Consider the following 25,954-nt stretch of genomic DNA (forward strand, 5'->3'; position numbering starts at 1 on the left):
TTGACTGGACCATATGTTCCTGTTTCTTTATATTTCTTATTATTTTGTGGTTGTTGTTTTGCTGAAAACTGGACAATGGAATCTAATAATGTGATAATCAGATTCTGAAAATTAGTTCTCCTTCTTCCTCTGAATTTTCTGTTTTTTGTTATTGTTTCTGTTTTTAATTGTTTTAGACTGTCTCTGTACTAAGGATCAGACTGAGATATAAACTTAAGTTTTTTTCCTATCTTTTCTGAGACATTGTCTGGGCATGAATGCTCATTTTCAATTTTCCAGTATGTAATTGTTTTTGAATGTTTTATTACTTAATTTCTGGCACCCCAAAAGGGAAAAAAAAATGAAATGGAAGAGGACATCTAGCATTTAAGTCTCTTGGAAGTCACATTAGGTAGAGAAGAGTCTTGCAACAATGGGAGGAGGTGCATCAATGGTTGCCTGAGTTTGTGTCTATGCCTTTGTGATCAGAAGTAGCAATCAGCAATCAGACCACAGATGCCAATATTTGAAGGACAGAGTTCTTTTTTTTTGCCTACTCTGGCTCCCACAAGCTGTGTTCAAGCTGTTCGAGAAATAGGGGTATAGTTGTCTATCCTGTGGTGGAAGACTGGGGGATGGGTGGCTCTTAACCACTGTGCTAACAGCTGAAACTGACTAAAAATAATGACAATTTATCATCTGAGTCTTCACCTGGAAATTTCAAGCCTTCATTAGCCTCTAGAGTTCAAAATAGTTTCATCAGACAAATTATGCCAGTGGAATTGTTGCCTAGGTGAGAAACAAATTCCTGGTGCTTCTCATTCTTCGCATCTTCCCAGAAACCTCAGTGATTTACATATTTTGAAGCTACATCATTTTCTAGACGTATGACTTTATTTTTGTGATTTTAAATGGTGTTATGTTAAATTTTTACGTTTCAATCGTTTATTGCCAATGCATAGAAACATAATTGAAAAGGTCAAAATATATTGACCTTTTATCCTAAAACTTGTCAAAGTCATTCAGTTTGAGTAGCTTCTTTGCATATATCTTGAGATTGTTAAATGTATCTGAATATGTCAACTCTGAAAAATGGGAATTTCACATTTTTTGTTTCTAACACGACACATAAAAATTTTATTTTCCTGACTTAAGAGACTGACCATTCTTGCCTTACTCTCAATTTAGGGAGAATAAATTAATACTTCAACCTACTGCTTGATATTAACTATAAATTTTTTTGTGGCTGCTTCTTTTTCTTGCTCAAGTTTCCTTTTATTTCTAATTTAATGAGAATTTTTATCATGAACGGGGTTATTTTTGCAATTGTTTTCATGCGTTTTTGAGATAATCATATTGTTTTTGTCCTTTATTCTGTTGTTAGTTATATTGGATCATTTAAGTATGAATCTACCTTTCATTCCTGGTATAACACTCCCTTGGTCGCAGTATGTTTTCATTTTTATAGACTGAATTAGGTTTGCTGATGTTGTTAATGATTTCGTCTGTGTTCATCAGGGATGTTGATATATTGCATTTGTATTTGAAAGATCTTTGATCTTGGCATAAAATAACTTTGACTTTACAAATGTGTTGGAAAGTATGTCCTCTTACTCTCATTTTGTGCGGTATTGGTTGTATTTATTTATAAAGCATTTCACAAAACTCCCCTGTGAAGCCATCTTTAGCTGAAGGTTAGTACGACAACCTTTTTAGGGAGTTATATGCACTTGTGGGTCCTGAGCTCTTGTCCGGTGTCCAGGAAAAATGAGGTGAATGAAGAAGATTTTATTGAACAATGAAAGTGGCTGTCAGTGGGAAGAAGAGCTGGAAAAGGGAATAGAAGAGGCAGGTAACCTTCCCTTCAAGTCCAGCCATCTCTGGCCAGACTCTTCTCCGAACTCAAGCCGTTGATCTGTCCCTCTGAAGTCACATTGCTTCTCTCTGATGTCCAGCCGCTTCTCTACTTCTCTCCGACTGAGTCTGAGGTCTTCAGAGGTACAGAACTAGGGGTGGGGTGGGCCATGGGTAGTTTAGAAAAAGGCAACATTCAAGAGGGAAAACAGGGATAGAGGTTGTCACATTGGGCCGTGGGTTTCAGTTTTTTTGGCTTGAAGGTTAGGTTTTGTCAGGGACTCACCGTTGTCTGCCTAGAATTTCTTTGCCTCCTGCCTCTAAGATTGTAACAAAATAGTCTGCTAGTTTTTTTTTCTTTGTTGAAAATTTGATTAGTAGTATATAGTTATTTAAGTTTTTATGGGGAACCTTTTTTAGATGCATCTAATTATGTATTTTCTATGGGTTATATTTTAGTTTACTTTGATCAAGCTTCATTGTACTTCAGTATCTGAGAATTCTTGTCTTTCATCAGTGCAGAGAATTCAAAATAATTGCCATTTGCACATAGCCTCCTTCATCAATTCTTGTTTTATTAAAATTGTACTAGCTGTGATTGTATATATATTTATTCTCTCACTTATACTTTTTCTTTGTTAATGGTCCCTAGAAATTCTTTTATTTGATATCTGTGTATGTAAATATGTGTTTATTGTATTTTAGTAGTTACTTGCTTTGAGAAAGTTTTATGTCATGTAGACTGCCCTTTGGGCAAGAATGCTATTCAAAATTTTATGTTCATGTGTATTTTTGTTTAAAAGAATATAATATTTTCACAACAGACAAATGTTTGATTATATTCAAATATTTTATGTGTTCTTGTCATTTTCTAAAAAAAAGTAAATATGATCAAAACATTCTAGAGGTATAAAAAGTTTGAAACTTTCAAAGTGAGCAGTTGTTTCAATCAATCCATATATGGGACCTTCAACCATACAGTTAAGCAATTCAAAGAAAATTAAAATGTATTAATCAGTTTGCAATTACTCAAAAACACTTATCCATCTACTATGTATAATACACTTTGGTTATTGATATAAATGTTTCAAGTGTTTTAATACTAAATCCTTGCCCTCTTTCTCAGTGAGATCATGATTAAAATGAACTAATAAAGTAAATACATACCTACTCCTCTCCCACACTTATGCACACAAACAGCAATCTGTGAATGTCAGTCACATAAAAAAAACTGATCATAAAATATATTCAGTAATGATTGATAAACATTTTCTTATTATTCACTCTATATATTAATATATATTTAGGAAATTAAAGATTACTTTATTTGCATTTCTACAGTCATACTTCTTTATCATGAGAAAATAGTTTTTAGTTCACTTAGCAAATATGTAGGGAATGACATCTTTGCACGAATTTTTAATATAAGATTGTGACGGTAAGGAGAAAAACAACAAGCATAATAACTGTGTATTCTATTTCTTTTTCCAAAACTAGTAAATTAGACCAGATTTTACCAAAAGTACAGAGACACAAATGATTTCATCATATGCAATTACATGATAGAAATTTAATGTCCCACTACATAATTTTACTTTTAATTGTAGATGGCATAAAGTTCTGCTAGATTTTAACCTAAATAGAATCTAAACCTTTATTCTGATAGAAGACCTTTATAAAAGGACAAAAAAATTCCTATATAGAGCTTTAGGCTTGTCAGGAAAAGATTTTAACATTGTAACAAATCAGATAGCAGGTAGAGATTTATTGTCCCGGGGGACCTACAGCCTTTTTAGGTGACTTTTAAAGGTCTTTTTTGAGTGGAAGATGTAGAAGACTAAGAAATAAAGTAACGACTGACTGCTCATGATTCATAATAATAAAATAGTGTAGTTGGAATACATACACACATTACAAATGCACAAAAAGCAGCTCAGCTAATTCCTCCAAGGTGAAATTTACACATTTCTTTGCTGCAGAAGTACAGCTAAGGGAGTGATAAATTGCAATGCTCCTGGAAATGAGAATGGAGTCCTGGTTCCACAGTCTACTGCCAGATCTTTTAAGATGTGCAGGGATTAGTGAAGGCCCCTGAGCATTTTTCTATGAGTGGATTTCCCCTTTATAATGATTAACTATAAATTTCAGAAACAGATAGTGCTGTAATTGGATGTCCTGTATAGATCCCTGTAACTGACAACAAAAACCTAAGCAGAATCTTGAGTTTTGGAGGATAGTTATGAATTGATGTTCAATCTCTCACCACATCCTTATACCTCACGTACACATCCTAACTGGCAAGAAGCCAATTGAGTAGTCCAAAGAATCAATTACACAAATGTCATTAGGTCTCTAATTTTTAGGGTATTGGTTGAGTTATTGACTAATATGAGTTGATACTGTCAAATATGGGGCTGAAATAATTTTTATATAAGCATTTTCAGTTTAATAATCTAATATTTAACAAATTTACACTGAAAACAAAAATAGCATACAGAAAATTATTGCTATAACTTTGCTTCAAGTGATAATTAAATACAAGGAAATTAAATAGATCAGTAATTCTCAAAATTTTGATTGCAAGGATTGGAAATGATAAATAGATGCTGTTTATTTGGGTTAAACCTATTGATACTTACCTTACAAGAAATTAAAATGTAGTATTTTAAAGTGTTTGTTTAGGAACTCATTAGCAAAATAATAATCTCCTATGTTGATAGAACTGACAGACTGAAAAATATATTTTTCTTTCCCAAATTGTGGTAAGAGTGAAATTCTTTTATATTTTTCCAAACATTTTAAAAATACGTGCCTTCATAATGATAATTCTGCCTCTGGATTTAACTTGCTGAGATACATTGTTTTGGTTGAGGTATAGGGAAATCATTGCCTTTTGTAGACATATAGTTGGAAAAGACAACAGTATTTCAACAGGCTTTTAAGCAAATTGTGGGTATTCTTTGTTAATACATCCAAGTCAGGCACATTGGGTGGTATTCTTCCTTGTTAATACACGAAAACATGGACACGCAAGGGTTTTTTGTGATTAATTGAATATACCAAATTATATCAATAAGCTATTTATCCTGCTTCACTAAAATCAAGCATTCAGTAAGAAACAAGTTTTCAAATATTTGAACACAAGCAGCACAAGACATTGATCTCTAGGTTAATGGAAACAGTTAAGACAACCTCATGATTGCACGAACTTTCTATCTGAGGAGACTTTGTAGTTTTCAACAAAGAGATAGAGGGACCAAACTAGAATCTACCTGTTATAAGCTATCTTAAGGAGACAAATTTCAGAAACAGTAGAGGCCACGGTGGCTAGAATTATTAAGGCTGAGTAAGAAAGAGGAGAGAACTACTCTGGGAGGAATTATAGAGATCTGCTTCGGATTCTATTGAGTCTTTCGCTGAATATTGATGATGTAATTCAATGGGAGGATAAAATCTGAATCTGGGGTATAACCCACCAGACATTAGCAGAAAAAACAATCCAGGAATTGACACATAGCCTAGAATAGTTTGTGTTCCCACCAGCCAGAGCAGAAAAACCTCATAATATATGAGGTGCTGGTTGACGTGTTCAGTATGTTTTTGCCTCAGTGATGAGAAAAAGTAGTCCTGACTAAAAGCTCTTCTGATACAACCTTACAAAAAGTAATAGCAAATCTTTCAAATATCAGTTTCTAAGTAGCTTAACTAAATCCCAGAGCTAATCTCAAGAATATTTGAAGATATATAAGAGTAACCAGTACCCAACAATTACAAATGTTAATGTCTGACATCCAATAAAAATGTGAAGACATGCAGAGAAGCAGGAAAATACACCCTTTAAGAGAGAGAGAGAGAAAAAAAAAAAACAGAGTACATAAAAATAGACCCAGAACACAAAGGAAAGGATACTTTTAAATAAGCTACAAGTCAAAGAAGTCAAAAAATGAAACTAGAAAATATTATGAAAATGAAAATTAAAACATAACGTATTAAAATCCGTAGGATGTAACTAGTACAGCACATGGAAGAAAATTCATAGCATTAACTACCAATTTTTTTAGATTGGTTCACAAGTATTTACTGTTTTTGCCATTAAAAGTAATGTAGTCCCAGCTACTCAGGAGCTCAGGAGGCTGAGGTAGGTCAATAGCTTGAACTCAGGTGGTGGAGTTTGCAGTGATCCAAGATTCGGCCAGTGTACTCCAGCCTGGGTGACAGAGCAAGACTCCGCCTCAAAAAAAGAAAAAAAAAAAAAAAAAAGAAGAAGAAGAAGATCAATACCCTTCACAAAATCAGATGCAATTTTCTTTGCAATTAGCAAAGATTTCTATTAATTAAAATAGGAAGGGGAAACATAAAGGATCGGAATGAGAACCAGGAAATACGATATGATGTTAGGGCAAGGAAAATAATTCCACTAAGCCAGGGGTATCCAATCTTTTGGCTTCCCTGGGCCATATTGGAAGAAGAATACTTTTCTTGGGACACACATAAAATACGCCAACACTAATGATAGCTGATGAGCAAAAAAAAAAAAAAAAAAAAAAAAAAAAAAATCACAAAGAAAGCTCATAGTGTTTTAAGAACGCTTACAAATTTATGTTGGGCAGCATTGAAAGCTATCCTGGGCTGCATGCGACCTGCAAGCTTTGGGTGGAACAAGCTTGCACTAAGCAATTTTCAGTTCTTGAAAAGATGGTCAAAATTCCAGAAAAGTGCATTTGTGGAATTAATAATTTTAAGTCCTCAAAAGATAATCTAGGGTTAAGTAAGTTCAGAAAAAGGACATCTCAGTTTTGCATTTATCTGTCAGTTTAGGTCAGTCAGTGAAAAACGCATTCTCTTGTGTCTTTTACATGATGGTTGCAAAAAGGTCTTAGCTCCTTCCACTTACAAATTTTAGTTTTTGCCCATTATTTCCACAACTTTTTTTTTTTTTCTATACCAGTGTTTTTCTTCTTTCCTTGTAGTAATCAAATGACCAGAATAGTAGATCTTTTTGATATTGTTCCACTGTTTCCAAGTCTCTGTTTATTTTTTTTAAATATTGTATTTTCTCTCTCTGTTTTTCAGGTGGGATAATTCCTACTCTTAAAGTTTAGTGACTTATTTCTCTGTCATCTTCATTATTCAATTGAACCCATCCAGTGAAGTTTTATGTCAGATGTTACAGTTTCCACTTTTGAAATTCAATTTTTTTTTAATAGCAGTTGGATTATCCTCTTCCCAGAGAGGATTTATTTACCTTCTCAAATCAAGGTTTGTTTATTTCTTTGCTTATTTTTCCCTCTCCATATCCCTGAATGGATGATGGACAGATGGGCAGCTGCCCTATGTAAACTTTGGGTCTGAATTTCAGTGTTCCTCCCTGTAATGCTAACCCTGCTGCACACACAGGCATGTCTGGCCTTCATTACCTTGCCTCATGAGGAATCCGTGTACGGGAAGCTGGCACTGCTAAGATGTTTCATGAGTAAATACAAGTTCTGTTACCGTCTCTGGAGAGCTCTTGTTTCTTGTCCCAATAAATAAATATGGATGTAAAAACTTAGCAAGAGGTTCTAACCTATGAATCTAGGTTACTATTGTAGGAATTGCCAAATGTTAGCTTCAGAAATGATATTCTCTGCCAAAACTCTAAGTTTGAAGTGAGAAGTGTGGATATTAGAGAATGCTTATGAAATTATTTAAACCCAACCTGGTAGACATTAAAGTGTATTATTGTTCTACCCAGCTTCTGGCATCTCCTTGAGCAAATTTTGTTTGCTTTTTTTTTTTTTTTTTTTTTTTCGTTGTTGTTGTTGTTTTTTAATCTGCCAGAGTGTTTCCATAAAATTACTTGTAATGTTCTTTTATCAGTAGCAGTGTAATTCATCTGTCTTATATCAGGGCAATGTCAACACTTTGACTCTCTCCTCATGTAGTTTGCAAAGATTTTCATAAATGGACTTCCTACAAGTCACTTACATTGATGATATTTTGGTAAACCAGAGATGGAAATTTCTCTAAATCTTCACTTTTCAGAGTTTGGACACTGACCAGCAGCCTCAGCCGCTCTTGAAAGGTTGTTAGAAATACAGAATTTGAGGCCCCACCATAGAATTTCTGAATCAGAATCTATATTTCAATAAAATCATCACATTACTAATATGTCTATAAGATTTGAAAAAGCATTGACTTAGATGACCCAGATGTCAGAGTGTGAGGATAATATAGAGTTATAAATCATTATGTTTTATTAATAGGAATACACAAACCAGATGTATGATTACCCTATCTATGGCCAAGTGGCCAACTAAAGGAAAAAGAAAAGTATACGGGTGATGATCACACTAAAAACCTAGACTTCACAACCACACACTCTATCAATGTTACAAAACTGCACTTGTATCCCCTAAATCTATAGAAATAAAATAAAATAAAGATAAAACATGATTTACATATAGTTCTGCGTGATATGTTTCTTTCACCTGGAAGCAGATGGGTGTTGCATTACAGTCCAACTCAGGGTTAACTCAGAAAGAAATTGAAATATTGCTAAAACTTCAAGAAGTACATTTGATTATCTCCCTTGTGTAAAAAAAAAAAGTCACCTGAGATAAAGATCTACATTTCCTAGATTACAGATTAGGAAAGAACAAGATTAAAATATCTGTCACGTGGAGCTCTGGGGAAGAGTTACGTGTATGGAATCGTAAGTGTAGGCACGGGGTGTGAGGTTATCTGTTTTTCATGTAACTTCTCATCTACTACCAAGGAGGCTTTCAATAATCAAGTGGACAAAATGACACATCCTATGTATATTATTCCTCCTTTGTGCTCGGCTTCCTCAATCCTTTGTTCATTTGGCCCACGTACCAAATTACTCAGTGACAGGGTTTGAATGTTGAGGTCTTTAATGTCTTTAAAAAAAGATTAATTTATTATTTAATTTTCTAGTTATTCTTGGGGTTGTTCTGCCATGCCATCCTACTGAGTAGCCAAAGTCTTACCCATCTCTACTCTTTATTATATAAATATTAGAGGCACATTTTCTTATCTGATGAAAAGTCTGATTACCATCTGGAGACCCTGAACTTCGAAATGGTTGATAATTGATCGAGAACATGTATCTTCTCTTTCTGAAGAAGATGTGAATGTCTTTATATGTTGAATAGTTGCTTCATGTTAGATGGAGGGATGAAAGATAATTTTATTTGCATATAAATATAGGGAAATTGTTATATTAATGCTAAATAACAATATAGGAGGATTGAGCTAGTAATGTCCCAGTATCTATTCCTTGCCTCCCTAAGGCACTGTACCAGAATATGCTAACAATGCAAATTACATTTCCTAGGATTTCTTGTGAATATGCTTCCAGCTAGATTCAGCCACAGGGAAATTTTGCCAGGAAATTAGAGTATATTAAAAGAAAAAAATATGACATTCTTTGCTTATTCTGCTTTGGATGGTGTTTCTAAGCGAGGCTGTACCTCTTCCAAAGTATCGAATAATGACTTTCATGGGCACTATGCACTTTTGCTTCTGTGAATCCCTTTGTCCGTAAGAAAAATAAATAAATAAATCACAATTATATTTTCTGGCCAGGTTTGTTGCCTCACACCTGTAATCCCAGCACTTTGGGAGGCCAAGGCAGGAAGATTGCTTCATGCCAGGAGTTCAAGGACAGCCTGGGCAATATAGCAAGACTCTGTCTCTACAAAATATAAAATAAAATAAAGAATTAGCTGGGCATGGTGTCATACACCTGTGGACCCATCCACTCCAGATGCTGAGGCAGGAAGATTGTTAGAGCACAGAAGGTTGTCTCTCTCTATAAAGATATCTCTCTCTCAAAGAGAGAGAGAGAGAGAAAGAGAGATCTATATCTATCTATCTATCTATCTATCTATCTATCTATCTATCTATCTATCTGTCTATCTATCTATCTACAATGAACATATTGGTATAAAAATAATTATAATTCAAATTGCATTTATCATTATATATTTGCAAATAGTGTATTCATTTTTTCTTTCAATTTTAAGGAAATTAAAATTAAAATATTTTTGTGTACCCCTAAATGATCTCAAGACCAAGATGTGGTACCTAATGAACATAATGAATAAGGTGACCCTACTTCTTTATAATTCCACTTTCCACCAAACCATACCTTCTAAAGGACAGCCCTGGCATAATTCCAGCATCTATACTACGGTCATAGCTTCCAGGATCTAGTAATACAATTTTCTCTCCAGCCTTATGTTAATTAGTGCTATTTTAAAAATGACAAACACAAGAAATGAACAAACATAAGAGAAAATTTAAAACAATAGTAAAAATACGTTTAGAAGGATTTTTTTTTTTTTTTTTTTGGAACTTGAGTCAAATCTTTTCAGATATACTAACTGAAGAAAAACCTATAAAACTTTAAATACAGCATAGTCCTTGTTTTAGTTTATCTACCAAGCACATCTACCAGTGTGGGATTGAGGTTAAGTATTTTTTTCTGAAAAGTATTTACCAATTTTTAAACATTTATTTTAAATATTCCACCATTAAATGAACCAAGATTTGTGGAACTGCAGGTCACTGAGTTAAAGGTATGACACCCTGCAATTTTATTCAAATTATTGACTTACTCTCTGGATGATCTTAAGGCTGTCACTATCCTCCCTAAAATCATTTTCATCTGTGAAATCTGTGCAAATGATATTTTCACTTCTGATTGTGATCATTTGTTAGTGTTTGCCAAAGCACTTTATAAAGTAAAATTTCATTTATTATTATAAGAAGACAGACCTATGAGTAAATTTTAAATATTAATTATTCACCTCAATGTTAGATTTAAAAGACTCAGAAATCAAATTATCTGATGTCACACAAATAATGATACTCGCTTTTAATTTGGATTCATGTCACCAATATTTATTGTATTTATTCATTTATTTATTTTTTTGAGTTTTAAATATTCTTTTTTTAATGCTTTGATCTTTTTTTAATTTTTTTTATTTTTTATTTTTTTATTATACTTTAAATTCTAGGGTACATGTGCATAACGTGCAGGTTTGTTACATATGTATATTTGTGCCATGTTGGTGTGCTGCACCCATCAACTCACCAGCACCCATCAATTCATCATTTATATCATGTATAACTCCCCAATGCAATCCCTCCCCCCTCCCCCCTCCCCATGATAGGCCCCGGTGTGTGATGTTCCCCTTCCCGAGTCCAAGTGATCTCATTGTTCAGTTCCCACCTATGAGTGAGAACATGCGGTGTTTGGTTTTCTCTTCTTGTGATAGTTTGCTAAGAATGATGGTTTCCAGCTGCATCCATGTCCCTACAAAGGACGCAAACTCATCCTTTTTTATGGCTGCATAGTATTCCATGGTGTATATGTACCACATTTTCTTAATCCAGTCTGCCACAGATGGACATTTGGGTTGATTCCAAGTCTTTGGTATTGTGAATAGTGCTGCAATAAACATACATGTGCATGTGTCTTTGTAGTAGAATAATTTATAATCCTTTGGGTATATACCCAGTCGTGGGGTGGCTGGGTCATATGGTACATCTAGTTCTAGATCCTTGAGGAATTGCCATACTGTTTTCCATAATGGTTGAACTAGTTTACAATCCCACCAACAGTGTAAAAGTGTTCCTATTTCTCCACATCCTCTCCAACAACTGTTGTTTCCTGATTTTTTTAATGATTGCCATTCTAACTGGTGTGAGATGGTATCTCATTGTGGTTTTGATTTGCATTTCTCTGATGGCCAGTGATGATGAGCATTTTCTCATGTGTCTGTTGGCTGTATGAATGTTTTCTTTTGAGAAATGTCTGTTCGTATCCTTTGCCCACTTTTTGATGGGGTTGTTTTTTTCTTGTATATTTGTTTGAGTTCTTTGTAGATTCTGGATATTAGCCCTTTGTCAGATGAGTAGATTGCAAACATTTTCTCCCATTCTGTAGGTTGCCTGTTCACTCTGATGGTAGTTTCTTTTGCTGTGCAGAAGCTCTTTAGTTTAATGAGATCCCATTTGTCAATTTTGGCTTTTGCTGCCATTGCTTTTGGTGTTTTAGACATGAAGTCCTTGCCCATGCCTATGTCCTGAATGGTACTACCTAGATTTTCTTCTAGGGTTTTTATGGTATTAGGTCTAACATTTAAGTCTCTAATCCATCTTGAATTAATCTTCGTATAAGGAGTAAGGAAAGGATCCAGTTTCAGCTTTCTACTTATGGCTAGCCAATTTTCCCAGCACCATTTATTAAATAGCGAATCCTTTCCCCATTTCTTGTTTCTCTCAGGTTTGTCAAAGATCAGATGGCTGTAGATGTGTGGTATTATTCCTGAGGACTCTGTTCTGTTCCATTGGTCTATAGCTCTGTTTTGGTACCAGTACCATGCTGTTTTGGTTACTGTAGACTTGTAGTATAGTTTGAAGTCAGGTAGCGTGACGCCTCCAGCTTTGTCCTTTTGACTTAGGATTGTCTTGGCAATGTGGGCTCTTTTTTGGTTCCATATGAACTTTAAAGCCAGTTTCTTCCAATTCTGTGAAGAAACTCATTGGTAGCTTGATGGGGATGGCATTGAATCTATAAATAACCTTGGGCAGTATGGCCATTGTCACGATATTGATTCTTCCTATCCATGAGCATGGTATGTTCTTCCATTTGTTTGTGTCCTCTTTGATTTCACTGAGCAGTGGTTTGTAGTTCTCCTTGAAGAGGTCCTTTACATCCCTTGTAAGTTGGATTCCTAGGTATTTTATTCTCTTTGAAGCTATTGTGAATGGAAGTTCATTCTTGAATTGGCTCTCTGCTTGTCTGTTACTGGTGTATAAGAATGCTTGTGATTTTTGCACATTAATTTTGTATCCTGAGACTTTGCTGAAGTTGCTTATCAGCTTAAGGAGATTTTGGGCTGAGACGATGGAGTTTTCTAAATATACAATCATGTACATCTGCAAACAGGGACAATTTGACTTCTTCTTTTCCTAACTGAATACCCTTGATTTCTTTCTCTTGCCTGATTGCCCTAGCCAGAACTTCCAACACTATGTTGAATAGGAGTGGTGAGAGAGGGCATCCCTGTCTTGTGCCAGTTTTCAAAGGGAATTTTTCCAGTTTTTGCCCATTCAGTATGATATTAGCTGTGGGTTTGTCATAAATAGCTCTTATTATTTTGAGGTACGTTCCATCAATACCGAATTTATTGAGCGTTTTTAGCATGAAGGGCTGTTGAATTTTGTCAAAAGCCTTTTCTGCATCTATTGAGATAATGATGTGGTTCTTGACTTTGGTTCTGTTTATACGCTGGATTATGTTTATTGATTTGCGAATGTTGAACCAGCCTTGCATCTCAGGGATGAAGCCCACTTGATCATGGTGGATAAGTTTTTTGATGTGCTGCTGAATCTGGTTTGCCAGTATTTTATTGAGGATTTTTGCATCAATGCTCATCAGGGATATTGGTCTAAAATTCTCTTTTTTTGTTGTGTCTCTGCCAGGCTTTGGTATCAGGATGATGTTGGCCTCATAAAATGAGTTAGGGAGGATTCCCTCTTTTTCTATTGATTGGAATGGTTTCAGAAAGGAATGGTAGCAGCTCCTCTTTGTACCTCTGGTAGAATTCAGCTGTGAATCCATCTGGTCCTGGACTTTTTTTAGTGGGTAGGCTATTAATTATTGCCTCAATTTCAGAGCCTGCTATTGGTCTATTCAGGGATTCAACTTCTTCCTGGTTTAGTCTTGAGAGAGTGTAAGTGTCCAGGAAATTATCCATTTCTTCTAGATTTTCTAGTTGATTTGCAGTAGAGGCGTTTATAGTATTCTCTGATGGTAGTTTGTATTTCTGTGGGGTTGGTGGTGATATCCCCTTTATCATTTTTTATTGCATCTATTTGATTCCTCTCTCTTTTCTTCTTTATTAGTCTTGCTAGCAGTCTGTCAATTTTGTTGATCTTTTCAAAAAACCAACTCCTGGATTCATTGATTTTTTGGAGGGTTTTTTGTGTCTCTATCTCCTTCAGTTCTGCTCTGATCTTAGTTATTTCTTGCCTTCTGCTAGCTTTTGAATGTGTTTGCTCTTGCTTCTCCAGTTCTTTTAATTGTGATGTTAGAATGTCAATTTTAGATCTTTCCTGCTTTCTCTTGTGGGCATTTAGTGCTATAAATTTCCCTCTACACACTGCTTTAAATGTGTCCCAGAGATTATGGTATGTTGTATCTTTGTTCTCATTGGTTTCAAAGAGCATCTTTATTTCTGCCTTCATTTCATTATGTACCCAGTAGTCATTCAGGAGCAGGTTGTTCAGTTTCCATGTAGTTGAGCGGTTTTGATGGAGTTTCTTAGTCCTGAGTTCTAGTTTGATTGCACTGTGGTCTGAGAGACAGTTTGTTATAATTTCTGTTCTTTTACATTTGCTGAGGAGTGCTTTACTTCCAATTATGTGGTCAATTTTGGAATAAGTGTGATGTGGTGCTGAGAAGAATGTATATTCTGTTGATTTGGGGTGGAGAGTTCTATAGATGTCTATTAGGTCCGCTTGGTGCAGAGATGAGTTCAATTCCTGGATATCCTTGTTAACTTTCTGTCTCGTTGATCTGTCTAATGTTGACAGTGAAGTGTTGAAGTCTCCCATTATTATTGTATGGGAGTCTAAGTCTCTTTGTAAGTCTCTAAGGACTTGCTTTATGAATCTGGGTGCTCCTTTATTGGGTGCATATATATTTAGGATAGTTAGCTCTTCCTGTTGAATTGATCCCTTTACCATTATGTAATGGCCTTCTTTGTCTCTTTTGATCTTTGATGGTTTAAAGTCTGTTTTATCAGAGACTAGGATTGCAACCCCTGCTTTTTTTTGTTCTCCATTTGCTTGGTAGATCTTCCTCCATCCCTTTATTTTGAGCCTATGTATGTCTCTGCATGTGAGATGGGTCTCCTGAATACAGCAGACTGATGGGTCTTGACTCTTTATCCAGTTTGCCAGTCTGTGTCTTTTCATTGGAGCATTTAGTCCATTTACATTTAAGGTTAATATTGTTATGTGTGACCTTGATCCTGCCATTATGATATTAACTGCGTATTTTGCTCGTTAGTTGATGCAGTTTCTTCCTAGCCTCGATGGTCTTTACATTTTGGCATGTTTTTGCAATGGCTGGTACCAGTTTTTCCTTTCCATGTTTAGGGCTTCCTTCAGGGTCTCTTGTAAGGCAGGCCTGGTGGTGACAAAATCTCTAAGCATTTGCTTATCTGTAAAGGATTTTATTTCTCCTTCACTTATGAAACTTAGTTTGGCTGGATATGAAATTCTGGGTTCAAAATTCTTTTCTTTAAGAACGTTGAATATTGGCGCCCACTCTCTTCTGGCTTGTAGAGTTTCTGCCGAGAGATCTGCTGTTAGTCTGATGGGCTTCCCTTTGTGGGTAACCCGACCTTTCTCTCTGGCTGCCCTTAAGATTTTTTCCTTCATTTCAACTTTGGTGAATCTGGCAATTATGTGTCTTGGAGTTGCTCTTCTGGAGGAGTATCTTTGTGGTGTTCTCTGTATTTCCTGAATTTGAATGTTGGCCTGCCCTACTAGGTTGGGGAAGTTCTCCTGGATGATATCCTGAAGAGTGTTTTCCAACTTGATTCCATTTTCCCCCTCACTTTCAGGCACCCCAATCAGACATAGATTTGGTCTTTTTACATAATCCCATACTTTTGTAGGCTTTGTTCATTTGTTTTTCTTCTTTTTTCTTTTGGTTTCTCTTCTCGCTTCATTTCATTCATTTGATCCTCAATCGCTGATACTCTTTCTTCCAGTTGATCAAGTCGGATACTGAAGCTTGTGCATTTGTCACGTATTTCTCGTGTCATGGTTTTCATTTCTATCATTTCATTTATGACCTTCTCTGCATTAATTAGTCTAGCTGTCAATTCTTCCACTCTTTTTTCAAGATTTTTAGTTTCTTTGCACTGGGTACATAATTCCTCCTTTAGCTCTGAGAAGTTTGATGGACTGAAGCCTTCTTCTCTCATCTCGTCAAAGTCATTCTCTGACCAGCTTCGATCCATTGCTGGTGATGGGCTGCGCTCCTTTGCAGGGGGAGATGCGCTCTTATTTTTTGAATTTCCAGCTTTTCTGCCCTGCTTTTTCCCCATCTTTGTGGTTTTATCTGTCTCTGGTCTTTGATGATGGTGACGTACTGATGGGGTTTTGGTATAGGTGTCCTTCCTGTTTGATAGTTTTCCTTCTGACAGTCAGGACCCTCAGCTATAGGTCTGTTGGAGATTGCTTGAGGTCCACTCCAGATGCTGTTTGCCTGGGTATCAGCAGCAGAGGTTGCAGAAGATAGAATATTGCTGAACAGCAAGTGTACCTGTCTGATTCTTACTTTGGAAGCTTCCTCTCAGGGGTGTACTCCACCCTGTGAGGTGTGGGGTGTCAGACTGCCCCTAGTGGGGGATGTCTCCCAGTTAGGCTACTCAGTGGTCAGTGACCCACTTGAGCAGGCAGTCTGTCCGTTCTCAGATCTCAACCTCTGTGTTGGGAGATCCACTGCTCTCTTCAAAGCTGTCAGACAGAGTCGTTTGCATCTGCTCAGGCCTCTGCTGTTTCCCATGTTGTTTTTTAGCTGAGCCCTGCCCCCAGAGGTGGAGTCTATAGAGACAGGCAGGTTTCCTTGAGCTGCTGTGAGCTCCACCCAGTTCAAGCTTCCCAGCGGCTTTGTTTACCTACTTAAGCCTCAGCAATGGCGGGCGCCCCTCCCCCAGCCTCGCTGCTGCCTTGGGGTTAGATCACCGCAGACTGCTGTGTTAACAATGAGGGAGGCTCCGTGGGCGTGGGACCCTCCCAGCCAGGTGAGGGATATATTCTTCTGGTGTGCCCGTTGCTTAAAGCGTGGTATTGGGGTGGGAGTTACCGGATTTTCCAGGTGTTGTGTGTCTCAGTTCCCCTGGCTAGGAAAAGGGATTCCCTTCCCCCTTGCACTTCCCAGGTGAGGTGATGCCTCACCCTGCTTCAGCTCTTGCTGGTCAGGCTGCAGCAGCTGACCAGCACTGATTGTCCAGCACTCCCTAGTGAGATGTCCCCAGTACCTCAGTTGAAAATGCAGAAATCACCGGTCTTCAGTGTCGCTTGCGCTGGGAGTTGGAGACTGGAGCTGTTCCTATTCGGCCATCTTGCTCTGCCTTATTTGTTGTATTTAAAGGATAAATTTTATTTAACTGTAATATTATATTTCATTGTTTGGATACAAAAGCAAATTGTGGGAAAGCACTATGTTCCAGTGCCTAGACGAATGAGCCCTGAAGAAAAATTATTCTATGGTAGGCACTCAGTAATAACTTTGAATAAGCAATTGAGTATATATGTCCACTGATAATCCATGAATAACCAGAAATTATCTTGAATGATGCCATCTATTACGTTAATTTCCTGCGTGTTTTAGCCTTATCCAAACCTAGATTCCTGTTGCCCACAAAAATTTATTTTTTTATAAATTTTAGTTGGTATTCTGGCCACTAGCAGCACTGCAACTGGATCCAAGAATTCTTAAAAAATATAAAGAATTCCAGTGCTCAATTGAGCTGCGCACGTGTTATGGATTCTCTATGTATTTGGTAGATTGGTTGTTATGAACTCTCTATATTTAGTTGGTTTGCTGTCAAAGTATTGGCTCTCCTTTTCTTTTTCCTTGACATTTCATGTCCAATAAAATTGTTTTAATGGCTTTTGGTATAACTCAGATGATGTTGGACTGTCTAGAGGTGGTATTATAAATGACCACCTCTCACTTCTACTGTTTATTGCTAACTGAAGTCTTTCATTCATCACTTGTATTAATTAAGATCATAACTACCAGGTTTTAAAACTTTTTCATCTGATAAAGGGATAACAATTTTTTCTTCATGTTTTTAGAGAGAATACATTGGTTGTACTTTAACTTTAGTATACATTTTCAGTTTATTTTAATTTTTTATAAAAAGCTGAAATACAAAACTTAGATTAACTTATTGAAAATGTGTGTGTTTGTTGTTGGCATTGTTGTTTGTTTCCTACAAATAGATAATAGATATCCTGATGAATTTTTAAAGGTTATACTAAAATGTGGATTTCTGTCTGGGGAATTTATATTGGCACACCCTCCAAACAGTCTCTTTCTTTCTCTCTATCTTTAACTCAATCTTTCTCCTTTTTTTCCTACAAATTTTCATGTTTTGAAAATGTCCAAAATAAGGAAATTTATGAAATAAAGAATCTTTTTTTATATATCTCAGTACTGGAATTTCTGCTCAAACTTGTCTGCCAGCTAAGGACTTTTCTTCTTTGTTATCTAGAATTATTATTATATATACTGTATTTTAATAGATTTATCCTATCAAATATTCAAATTATTCTGTCTCTGTATATAGAGTATGAAATGTCTATCATATTTTTCATAGTGGGTGAATTAAAAAAATATAAAATTATTGAACATGATCAAATTAATTACTTATTAAAAGTGAACAACCAAAATATGAAAATTTGCTCATGAAAATAATATGTAAAATATTTCATTAGAATGAATAAGAGAACATAAAATGCATATTTAATACCAGTGAATTACCTCCAGTCAGCAAACCCATCATAAAATTAATAGCATTGTGTTTGGGGCTTTTCTGTTTTAGGTAATTTACGAGAGAAATTGACATTTTATAGAATAATGTTTAATCTTCTATCAGATCTTTGCTCCTTAGAATAGCCCTTGCCCTTGAAATAAATGTTCTAAGACCCCCACGGGATGCATGAAACCACAGATGGTAATGAACCTGATTGCCATAAATCAGAACACTTTTCTGTTCATATCTTCCATTCCCAAATGTACTGCCTTTTCCTTCTTAACTAAACACTTGTCACACATTGTGGCTGTAACTTTTGCAGTTTGAGGTGTGACAGCAAAACTAACATAATTTTTTCCTCCTTCTCAATTTCACAAATAGAATATTTATTTTTACCCTACATCTTAGCAAAAAGTACAACCTTTTTCCTTTTTTTTTTAATTGAGTTGAGAACTTTCACTTTCAACTTTATGTACTTTAAGCACCTTATGGCCTCTCTTTGGCATAGCCAAATTGCTGGCATCGTTTTTCTTGCACTTTGAGACTATGATGAAGTACAATAGGAACTACTTGAATGCAAGCACTGTGATACTGCCACAGTTGATCTGATAATCGAGATGGCTAAGTGACTTATGGGCAGGTAGCATATATACCATGGATGTATTGGACAAAGGAAGGATTCACATGTCAGGGTATGAGATTTCATCATGCTACTCAGAATGGTGCCCAATTTAAAACTTATACAGTTTACTTCTGGAATTGTCCATTTAATATTTTCTCACCGTATTTGACTGTGGGTGACTGAAACTGAGGAAAGCAAAAATGCAGTGAAGGGGTCTTCTGTATTTACGTTTCATAGCATTATACCAGTTAACTGGATAAGGACATTTATGAAATAAAGAATCTTCTTAAGTTTGGATGATTGAAAATGAGAAAATTTCATCTATTCTCGTGCATTTTAACGTTTAATTATATCTGTAATGATAGAGACTTTTGGACCTATGTCATTTAGAGGCTTTTCACTTATTTGCATCTAGAGTATTAGAAACTTAAAAAGGAGATGTGATTGCTGTAGTTTTAGTAAAGTACCTACGGTTTAAGGTGGTATCATTAGTAGTGGCCTTTGCATGCATTTGTTCATTGCTTTATAAGATCAAAAATAGTGTGTCCATGATTATCCTTGCTCCACAACATGGATTAAACAGATTAGCGAGTGCTCCAGAAATATGTTTATTACAGAATTATTACAAAAATGACCAGGCGTCACATTTTCAAATTAAATTGTTCTCTATTACTTGAAAATTAATTTGCTTTCTATTTATACTAAGGAAACACTTGCTTTTGCTTTTGTATTTGATTGTGTGTGTGTGTGTTAATCATTAGGAAGGGTGCAGGGCTTAAAGCAATCATATTTGCTTTCAGTGGTTAATCAAGCTCTGAAAATTTTTAAAGATTTGATGTTTTATTCTCCTCACTCATTACACATCTGATTATGCACATTTTCTCTGGCTTTCCATTCAGTCCAGGCTCATCTTGTATAAATCCTGCCCCGGGTCCAGAATCAGCAATTTTGCCAAGCAGCACTGGTTCCTTTTAATGAAGAATAGTAGTAAAAATCAAGAACTAAGAGTCATTTCTGCTTCTTTCTTTTATTCATTCTCAGCTATCAGAGCAAGAAAATAGATGTGTATAAGCTAACACATGTATATACTCATGTCTATAAACATTTCTACATGTAGACATATGTCTCTATATTAACATGATTTTTTTATGTCTTCAACTTTAATTTATTGCCACATGGATCTTTTTAAATTTCTCATCGTACTAAGCTGTAAATTCCCATACCATTGGTAAGAAACAAGCTTCCCATTATCTGTCACATCCATTTACTGTTTTCAGTTCCATACATATTTTAAGTATTTCATACTGATATATATATATATATATATATATATATATATATATATATATCTCCAAATTGTTTACCCACACACTTTCATTGGACACACTATTATCAACTATAGTACAGTGTTTATGTGAAGTTCCTTTTGTATTTGGTCTCATAGGCCTCACTCATTTTCAAGTTACTTAGGTCAGCAGTTTGTTCTCCCAAGCCCATCGCTAAGGTATTTTTCATACATTTGCAATACAGTTAGATTCTATTATTACAGTCTGCATTCCTTCTTGGGATCTCTGGGTCTCCTAAATGATTTTTTAAAATTTGCACACATTATTGTTTATTTTCTGTTTTGTAAAATTTTAGGTGTATTATCAAATACACAGTGCCAGGTATCCACAATTATAGGACCAGATACACTATTGTTACTGCCTTAAAAATCCTTATACCTCTTAATCAATCCTACTCTCATTCTCATAATTCCTGATAACTACCAATCTTTTAACTGTATATAGATTTGCTTTTCCCACAATATCATGCAATTGAAATCAAAAAGTATGCAAGATTTTCAGACTAGCTTCTGTCCCTTAGTGATATGGTTTCACTGTGTCCCCATCCAAATCTCATCTTGAATTGTAGCTCCCATAATTCCCACATGTTGTGGGAGAGACCTGGTGGGAGACAATTAAATCATGGGGAGGGTTTCCCCCATACTCTTCTAGTGGTAGTAAATAAGTCTCATGAGATCTGATGTTTTTATGAGATTTCCCCTTTTGCTTGGCTCTCTCATTCTCTCTTGTCTGCTGCCAGGTAAGATGTGACTTTCACCTTTCACCATGATTGTGAGGCATCCCCAGCCACGTGGAACTGTATGTCCATTAAACCTCTTTTATAAATTACCCAGTTTCAGGTATATCTTTATCATCAGTGTGAAAACGGACTAATACAGTAAATTGGTGTCAGGAGTGGGGTGCTACTATCAAGATACCCAAAAATGTGAAAGTGACTTTGGAAATGGATAACAGGCAGAGGTTGGAACAGTTTGGAGGGATCTGAAAAAGACAGGATAATGTGGGAAAGTTTGGAACTTCCTAGAGACTTGTGAAATTGCTTTGACCGAAATGCCGATAATGATATGGACAATGAAATCCAGGCTGAGGCAATCTCAGATGGAGATGAGGAACTCGTTGCAGATTGAAGTAAAGTTGACTCTTGCTATGTTTTAGTAAAGAGAATGGCAGCATTTTGCCCTTGCCTTAGAGATTTGTGAAACTTTGAACTTGAAGGAGATAATTTAGGGCATATGGTGGAAGAAATTTCTAACCAGCAAAGGGTTGAACAGGTGAGTTGGGTGTTGCTAAAAACATTCAGTTTTAAAAGGGTACACAGTGCCAGGTACCCTTTGGAAGGTAAAAGTTCAGAATTTTCAGCCTGACAATATAATAGAAAAGAAAAATCCATTTTCTAAGGAGAAATTCAAGCTGGCTGCAGAAATTTGCATAAGCAACAAGGAGCCAAATGTTAATCACTAATACAATGGGAAAAATGTTTGCAGGGTATGTCAGGGACTTTTCTGGCAGCTTCTCCCATGGCAGACCCAGAGGCCTAGGAGAAAAAAAAAAAAAAGCAAAAAAAAAAAAAAAAAAAAAAGCTTCATGGGCTGGGCCCAGGGTCCCCCTGCTCTGTGCAGTGGCCGCTTGGTGCCCTGCATTCCAGCTGCTACAGCCATGGCTAAAAGAGAGTAAGGTACAGCTTGGACCATGGCTTCAGAGGGTGCAATCCTCAAGCCTTAGCAGTTTCTATGTGGTGTGGAGCCTGTGGGTGCACAGCAGTCAAGAATTGAATTTTGGAAACTTCCACCTAGATTTCAGAAGATGTATGGAAAATCCTGGATGTCCGGGCAAAATTTTGCTGCAAGGGCAGGACCATCATGGAGAACTTCTGCTAGGGCAGTGCTGAAGGGAAATGTAAGGTTGAAGCCCCCACACAGAGTCCCCGCTGGGGCACTGCCTAGTGGAGCAGTGAGAAGTGGGCCACCATCCTCCAGACCCAAGAATGGTAAATCCACCTATAACTTGCACTGTGTGCCTGGAAAAGCCACAGACAATGCAAGCCTGAAAGGAGCCAGGAGGGGAGCCTACAAAGCCACAGAGGCTCAGCTGCCCAAGACCATGGGAACCCACATCTTGCCTGGATGTGAGACATGAAGTCAAAGGAGATCATTTTGGAGCATTAACATTTTACTGCTCCACTGGATTTCAGACTTGCATGGGACTTTTAGCCCCTTCGTTTTGGCCAATTTCTCCTATTTGGAATGGGTGTATTTATCCAATCAATGCCTGTACCTCATTGTATCTTGGAAGCTTTTGATTTCACAGGGTCATAGGTGGAAGGGAATTGCCTTGTCTCAGATGAGACTTTGGAGTGTGGAGTTTTGAGTTTATGGTGAAATGAATTAAGATTTTGGGGGACTGTTAGGGAGGCATGATTGATTTCAAAATGTGAAGACATGAGATTTGGGGGGGTGGGGCAGAATGATATGGTTTGGCTACCCAAATATTTTTTTAGAGGTTTGTCCCTACCCAAATCTCATCTTAAATGGTAGCTCCCGTAACTCCCACATGTTGTGGGAGGGACTGAGTGGGAGATAATTGCATCATCGGGATGTTTTCCTGCATACTGTTCTCATGGTAGTGTTAAGTCTCATGAGATTTGATGTTTTCTAAGGTGTTTCCCCTTTTGCTTGGCTCTCTCATTCTCTCTTATCTTGCTGCCACCTAAGATGTGCCTTTTGCCTTCTGCCATGATTGTGTGCCTTCCTCAGCAATGTGGAACTGTGGAGTCCATTAAACCTTTTTTTCTTTATAAATTACTCAGTCTTGGTTATGTCTTTATCAGCAGGGTGAAAACAGACTAACACACTTAGCAGTGTACATTTTCATTTCCTTTATATTTATCAAGTCATAAAGAACGTAAAGGAAATGTAGATTACTTATTTTGACCACTGAATGATATTTCATTGAATGGCTATATTGGAGTCTGATTATTTATTCATCTATTGTAGCTTTTAGTTACTTGAAGTTTTTTGGGATTATGAATAAAGTTTCTATAAGCATTTACGTGCAGGTTTTTGTTTGAACATAAGTTTTGAAGTTAATTTGGCTAATATCTATGTGCACAATTACAGGATCCTATTATAAGACTATATGTAGCTTTGTAAGAAATTGTCAAACTGTCTTCCAAGATAACTGTACCATTTGCATTCTTATCAGTAATGAAAGAGATTTCCTATTGCTTTGATTTATTCCCAGAATTTGGTATTATCATATTTTTGGGTTACACTCATCGTAATAGATATGTAGTGCTATCTTATTGTTGCAGTTTTAATATGCAATTCTATCATGGCACGTGATGTGGAACAGTTTCTTATACCTGTTTGCCATCTGTATATATTAACTTGTGAAGTGTCTGATTAGACATTTTGTCTATTTTTCAATTGCATTATTTATTTTTATTCTTGAGTTACAAAAGTATTTTGTATATTTTTATACAAATTCTTTATATGTTTTACAATTTTTTTTCTACCAGGGTGTGACTAGCCTCTTAATTGTCATTACAGTGACTATCACATAGCAAAATATTTCAACTTCAATAACCTTCACATCATCTCTTTTTCTTTCATAGACTGTGACTTCAGTTTTATATTTAACATCACATCAGCTAAACAAAAATCACACGTTTTTGCCTACGTTTTCTTCTGGGAGTTTTATAGTGTTGTGTTTCACAGTTAGTTCTATGATGTACTTTGGACTATTGCTAATATGCATAGGATAACTCACTTGGATTTCTACTGGAATTATATTAAATCTGTAAATCAGTTGAAAAATAATTGTCAAAGTGTGGTGTCAGACATCGCGGTTGAGGTGGATGGAAGGGACCTGCTGCAGGGAGATGAGGCGAATGCAGGACAGTGACTGCAGCTCCAGAGCTTGGGGAGTGGCTCCTTGCAGGTACTTCTGCCCCAGAGAGGACAAATATGAATGCCCAGACTAGAGTCTCATCTGTCTATGTGCTATATGAAGATTGAGGCAACAGGAAAACACTGTGGGGCATTGAGCTGTGGTGGGTGCAAGGGCTTCTTCAGATGCAGCATATGCAAGAGTCACGTTTATTCTTGCAGGTTCCATCGGCAATGTTTTGTTGACAAGGCCAAAAGGAATCAATGTATATACTGTCGATTAAAAAAGTGTTTTAGAGCAGGAATGAAAAAAGAAGTTGTGTATAATGAATGCAATAGAATAAGCACCAGAAGAAGCACATGTGATGGCAGCAATATCCCCTCCATTAACACACTGGCACAAGCTGAAGTTCTGTCTTGCCAGATCTCAGTCTCAAGCCTTGGGGCAAGTACTGACATACATGTTAAAAAAAAAATAAAATGAAATAAAAAATTGAAAGTGTTGGTGATGTCTGTGAATTTCTGAAACAGCAGCTCTTAGTTTTGGTGGAATGGGCTAAATATATTACTGCCTTCTGTCAGTTACCATTGGATGATAAGGTGGCACTGTTGAGATCTCATGCAGGGGAACACTTAACTGCCTGGAGCTATAAAGAGATCCATGATGTATAAAGATATTTTGCTTTTGGGAAACAACTATATTATTCACTGCAACAGCTGTGAAGTTGAGATTAGCAGTGTAATCAATCGAGTTCTAGATGAGCTGGTTCAACCATTTCAAGAAATCCAAAAGGCAATTGTATTTTTTGGCTCAGATGCAAAAGGGTTACACTGAAATGGGCTACACAGATCCAATAAACATTAAAAACATGCAATTCCAAGAGTGGATGGGTTTGGAGAACTACATCAATGATCCGCACGCAGTATGGCTCCCTGGGGGAGGTTTGGAGCGTTGTTTCTGCTGCTGCCTGCAATGCCGTGCATCATTTGGCAAATGATTGAGCAAATACAGTTTATTTAAAAAACTTTTGGGGATGACTTCAATTGTCCACCTACTTCAGGAAATGTTAGATGGGGCTTCCAATGGTAGTAGTCACCTCCATCATCCAATACATCCACATTTATCTCAAGATCCATTGATTGGACAAACTGTACTTTTAGGTCCCATGCACACAATGGTTCATACAGACCACATTTGAACTCCTGAAACCCCACTCCCTTCCCCACCACAAGGCTCTGGACAAGAAGATTACAGAACAACTACAAATCAAGCTTCAGTCATTTCACCAGCCTCTCTTCAAACAAAAACAATAGCGAAAATGTGTTTATTTCTGAACAGTGCTGCATAAATGTGAAAAGCTGTTTGTCTTAAAACATCTCAAGATAGTACATTTGGCAAACTCTGATCCAAGGCTTCTTCATGGTACTGTTATAAGACGGTATCCTATTTTCTTGTTTACATGTTCATTCTGTTTGTTGTTGCCACTGTGTGAAACTTTCACACGAAACCAATGTATATTTGAGTTTGAAGATGTTTATACAGTGTATTTGTTCTGCCCTTGCATTCTGCCTGCATCTGTTAAGTCTAATATGTGCCTTTGATTTGTTTTCTTAATATTGATTGAAATGCATAAGTAATTGCTTTATTGTGATGTGATGCAGAACAAAATGTAGTTTTTAAACTTAGAA

At 36.4% G+C, this 25,954-nt stretch overlaps 1 pseudogene; it reads left to right on the forward strand.

Moving 5' to 3' along the window:
- Positions 1-25,579, forward strand: part of LOC104676450 — a 54,861-nt pseudogene extending 29,282 nt beyond the window's left edge.
- Positions 25,580-25,954: the final 375 nt, after the last annotated feature.

This window comes from Rhinopithecus roxellana, chromosome 18 (genome assembly GCF_007565055.1).
Source record: "Rhinopithecus roxellana isolate Shanxi Qingling chromosome 18, ASM756505v1, whole genome shotgun sequence".
NCBI lineage: Eukaryota > Metazoa > Chordata > Mammalia > Primates > Cercopithecidae > Rhinopithecus > Rhinopithecus roxellana.